This window comes from Geotrypetes seraphini, chromosome 4 (assembly GCF_902459505.1).
Source record: "Geotrypetes seraphini chromosome 4, aGeoSer1.1, whole genome shotgun sequence".
Lineage (NCBI taxonomy): Eukaryota > Metazoa > Chordata > Amphibia > Gymnophiona > Dermophiidae > Geotrypetes > Geotrypetes seraphini.
Window position 1 is genome coordinate 224,201,513 of NC_047087.1, and position 6,000 is coordinate 224,207,512.

Sequence of the window (6,000 nt, forward strand, 5' to 3'; positions counted from 1 at the left end):
TCCCGCGAAGCCTAAGGCCTGATTGGCCCAGGCTCTAGAAGCCTGGACCAATCAGGCCTTAGGCATAGCGGATCCGCCCATCCCCACTAAGCCTAAGGCCTGATTGGCCCAGGCGCCTTTAAATAGCCCTTGTCCAGTGCTGTTTTAGTGATTTTCGAGATGGTGGTCTTGAGTCTGTAAGTAGGATCAAGATGAATTTCTTTGTATACAGAAGTATTGTTTAATTGAAGTAGGGCTTCATCGATGTAATCTGATCTATTCAATGCGATGACTGCACCGCCTTTATCTACATTTTTAATAATTATCTGGTTGTTTCTACTTAGATTTTTCAAAGCTGTTAATTCAGCTTTGGTTAAATTGTTATTTTTAAATGTGAATTTCATCTGATTTACTTCATTTAGAACCATCTGTTTGAAAACAGCCAAAGTCGAATCAATGGGACCAGGTGGAGTCCATTGTGATCTATCAAAAACTACTGATCGATCATAAGACTGTTTACCATCAAAAAATATTTTTAGAGATAACGATCTTATGAATCTCTCAAAGTCAATCCGGAATTGAAAAGCATTGTAGTGATTAGTTGGTACAAAAGATAATCCCAAAGATAAAACATGTTCTTCTGTAGAAGTTAGGGTATAAGAAGACAAATTGACTACAGTTGATACTGGTTCCTGGATTGGCGTCCTCTTCTGTTGTTTCTGCCGCCTCTTTGCCTCCGATAATTCTGTCTTCTTGTGGCTAAAAAATCTGACGAGGAGTCACTATTGACAGAGGAACTTTGAGAAGAGGGAACCACAGAACGGTTTGCCACGCTGTTAACATTGGCATTTCTGTACATCCATGGATAAACCCATCCTGTTTCATAATCTTTTTGATCCCTGGCTAATTTCCTCATTTTTTGTTTTCTTACAGAATCCTTATGTTTGTCAACCTGGTTCAAAATATCTTTGAATTTAATATCAAAGTCCTCATTTCCTAATTTAGATTTTAAAGCCGAAAGATCCGTGTCCAAAGAAGCCTTCTGTGTCTTGATGACCCTTTTACTTCTGTCTATTACCAATAACTTGATATCAAGGGAACATTTGTTGAGAATTTTGTTCCAACAATCGATAAATTCTGTATCATCTTTAAACATCTGTGGTTCAAGATGTACTCTTAATCCACGTGGAATTTGTTCTTTTTTGCAATATTCTACTAAAGCTGTTTGTATTTAGTGACAATATCATTGATATCAGATGTTTCGGTAGAACAAGCAGTCATGCTTAATAACTCAAATTCAGTCATAATGGTTTTAGCTTTGTCAGATGTGAAGCTAAGACCAGAGGTCCAAGATTTGTCAGTGGTTTTCATATTGGATACACAGTATAAACTGAAGTAATTAATAGAAACGTAGTTAAGTGTCCAGGTTATGAATACAAAGATTAACAAATAATGTGGAACACTCAATTTTACATATAATGTAGATTTAAAACAGAGGAAAAAAGACCTCAAAAAACCCCTGGACTATAATCAAACAGATCATAATCAATTGGGGTAGGTTTTCATCACTGGTCAAAAACCCCTGTGTAAGATATAATGAAAAGTCTTTATTCATTCATAGACCTGAGCCTGCTTCTTCACAGGCTCAGGGAAGGCAAAACTACACTCTTAACTTCTATCTCCCAGTCTAATTTGACAACCTGTACTCCATAGGCAGTTAACAGAATCTCACATCCCATTCAGCAATTCTTAGTCCTTGGTCAATTAATCAGCTCTCACAGTGTTCAAGTAATATAGTTGACTTACCTCGGCCAAAGAGACATCAAATATCCCCTGGACACTCTCACATACATTCCATCCCTTTTCCCGGGTTCCTCCTCAGCCCACAGTTAGAAAAACATCTCTTGGGGACATCTTTCCCCTGGAACCCTTATTTGTTTTGATTATTGAATATACTTTATAGTACTTTTGTAACACCCACATGACCCACACACGTCACTAATAGTGACGTCAGTAGTGCTTTGATTGGTCAGATTTTCTTGGCGTCGCGTTTAAATCCAGGCGCCATTTTGTAAACTACTTTATGAAAAAATCGAATATGCAGATAGGTTACAGGCAAGTTTGTTTAAATATATTTTAAATAATATTTTTATTATTGACCATGTAATGCTATTTCCGTTTTGGGTCATATGACATTTGATCCAGCCAGTCTTGTGGCTGTCGATAACATCACATGGGTTTTTATTAAATAGATAACTTTAGAATCAGTGAATCATCAATATATGATCGGATAGTTGTGGTACATATTAGTATGTTTTATCATGGGTGCTGGAATCAAGCAATCACTGCTTTATCTCGTTATTTCATCATTAAAATTTACGGGTCTTGATTTGTCGTCAAAACATTCATATAATGTTATTTCTCTCTTATTTTTAGAATTTGTGAGCAATATTTAACTTTCACCGGCATTACACCAAGCTCTATTGATACCCCCGAAGAAGCCCGTTGGAGCGAAACGGATGGGACCTCCGTCGGGTTATTAAGATAAGTGCTTGATGCCTTGAAGCTATTTGTAAATTTGTTTGTGAATTCTAATATAGAGCTGCTGGTTTCGTTATGCTCAATCATAAACAAGAGAGATTTTGATATGAAAAAATTTTGATATTCTATCACTATATTTATATACGATTACAACACATATTTAATGAAAAACAAATTTATATAAAAATTAAAAAATTACACAGGGGTTTTTGACCAGTGATGAAAACCTACCCCAACTGGTTATGATCTGTTTGATTATAGTCCAGGGGTTTTTTGAGGTCTTTTTTCCTCTATTTTAAATCTACATTATATGTAAAATTGAGTGTTCCACATTATTTGTTAATCTTTGTATTCATAACCTGGACACTTAACTACATTTCTATTAATTACTTCAGTTTATACAAGGTAATTGTATACCCAGGTTTATCCCAGAAAACTGTCTAGTCTCCTACAAGGCCCCTAAGTGAAAACAGCATGTGCTATTTCATTTAGGGAGCTAGTTATTATTTTTTTTATAATTAAGATTTTATAATAATACAAGGCAAGATAAAAGAAAAAGTAAAGAAAATATTTATACATCCACACATCGTTTATTGTTTATTATACTTGATATACCGCCTTAGTTGCAGCAGAATTCAAGGCGGTTTACAATAAAATGCATTAAATAAAACAAAAAATGAAAAAAAAAAAAGAACGCTTTTGAAAATAGGATAGTACACTACTTTCATACAGAAGCGTAAAATAAATCTTAAAGTCTACATCAAGAAGAATGCCTAAACATAGACCTATATCAGGAGTATCAGATAAAAAGCAAAAAACAAAAACAACAACTACTGAATGCAGGCAAAACAAAGGGCCCCTTTCATAAAGCCGTGGTAGTGATTGTCCCCTGGCAAACACACCGAAGCACATAGGAATTGAATGAGCATCGGTACATTTGCCATGGAAGAATTGCTACTTTGTGAAAGGAACCAAACAACTAATTTTTTTTCTATTCCCAATAGCTAATAAAGAAGAGATTCCCATATTATCCAGTGGAGGTAGTTATTAAGGTACATTATGGCTCTAACACAAGTTATTTTTCCTTAATGTGTATTAAAGGGCACTAACAAGAGTTTTATTACTGTAGCATATGTTAATATGAGGTACCTCAGGTTATTCAGTAATGAGATACAAAGCATGCAAATACACGCAAAACAGCTCATTACTATGTAAATTGAATTTATGCAGCTTGCAGTATTTTTCCATTCTGAGAGCAGTAGGCCCTGGCCCTAAGTGTCTGGGCATTTCTTACAGGGGCAGGTGCATGCAACCAGGAACTGTCCCTTCCCCATTCCTCCAATCAAAATGTCATTCTTCCTATCCAGAAACCCCACAAGTACATCCCCCCTCCTCAAAGCCCCCATTACCAATTACCACACACACACATTCTCTTTCTCTCTCTCTCTCTCTCTCTCTCTCTCTCTCTCTCTCTCGGGTACCTACCCAGGTCTATCCTTCTTAATCCTAGGTGTCTCATGGGTTCAAGACAGGACTGTTCTCCAGTGTTGCTCCTATACCATCCAGTGCTGGGTTAAAAACAGTGCTGATAACCTAGAGGTAGTTTTACCATATTACCCTGGGGGTCAAACTGCACTATATGACCACTTAGAACCCAATTCCAGGCAGGGCAGGGCAGGAGCGAAAATAGAGATTATTCTTATCTTGAACCCACTAGAATCCAAGGATTAACTAGGGGTACCTAAGGGAGGGTGGGGGATATCTCTGACAAGGGCTTCCAAGTGAGAAGGATATCATTCGGAGGATCTTTGAGTTAGGGGGATTGAAATGTAGAGGGGATATCATTCCAGGTAGAGGCGATATCATTGTGATAGGAAAAAGGAAGGAAACATTTCCTGCTTATGAGTACCAGTGCCTGGATCCATCAAGCCATGGGTTTGCAACCCAATACTTCCAGTATGGTAAAATAACACTGCTTATGAGGTTGATCACTAGCAGTATTATTCTTGTGCTGTCGGAGTAACTAACCTATGGTACTCAGCTACCATGATAAATTAAGGTGCAGTAGAAGCCCCATTTTTTACCCAACCTTAATAACTCAGTTTGTGCTGTTTCATGTTACCATGTGCTATTTCATTTTAGCGTTATTTCTTTTCTTTTTAAAAAAAAATTATTTATTGCTTTTAACATAATACACAAGAATTATCTTGCTCCGGAAATACAGAAAGAAAAATAATCTACAATTGGAAAAAATAGTGTTCTAATACAAAACACTTGAAACACAATTTTCTTACTCAGACTACAAAAGAATGTGGAGGTTCCAGAAATAAGAGAGGAGTATCTATTTTTTGTATGAAATTATTAAAGGAAAATCTATATAGCTTAACAAAGGATCCCACTATTTTATTGGCTGATTAATACTAATCACCTACAGTCCCTAATTTCTTCAAATCTAAGAAAGATCTTAGTTGCTCCAGTGAATAAAATACATATTTTTGACCAAGATAGTTAATAAAGCATTTACAAGGGTAAGCCAATAGAAATGAAGCATCCAATGTCAATGTTTCAGTCCTCATTGCTAGAAACAATTTTCTTTGTTCCTGCGTGTGACGAGTAACATCAGGAAACATCCAAATCTTTTTACCATAGAATAATTCTTGGGACTGACAAAAGTAGATTCTAAATATGGCATTTTGACATCTTGTTCAAAAACAAGTGACACCAACAAAGTTGGTCTTTCTGTTGATTCGGACATACTGGTTTCAAGTAATTCTGAGACCTTAATTTTTTCTCTATTATTCACATTTGTTAAACCAGCCTCTGGATTAATTCCAATTTCTTTTTTTTTTTAGATAGGTAATAAATTTTATTTACTGGTGGAATAGATTCCGATGGAAACTTCAACACATCAATAAAATATTTTTTAAATAAATTCAAAGGAGTTATGAACAGAGATTTAGGAAAATTAAGTAAGTGAATATTCATTCTTTGATTAAAATTTTAAATCTGCTCTATTCTCCTATTTAGTATAATTTTATCTTTTACCAGTCCCGTTGTCAGAGTTTGAAGATTTTCCACGTTATCCTTCACTTGTTTCATTTCCTTTGGGATTTCTTCTGGTATACCTTCCATCTTTTTACTCAAAGCATCCACGGTGGTTACAGGGCGAGAGACTTCAGTTGAAGATTTGTAGACTGTAGTGTTTAGCATTTGGAGAGCTTGCCATATACTTTCCAAAGTCACTGTTTTATATCTCAACAGCTGGTGTTATGTTTCAGCCCTAGCTCCCAACACACTCTGCTCATTTGAATTTCTCATGGTGTCTGCCCTTCGAAACGGGGTTTCTCCCACGAGAACAACTTCGCCGGGATCCCTCTGCTGAGCCATGAATGGAGCAGGGCAAGTCAGTGGATCAGCCATCGAAAGAGAAAGAAATGTTTCAAAGTCCAATTCTTTGGCTACCCTTCCTGCCGAAGAAAC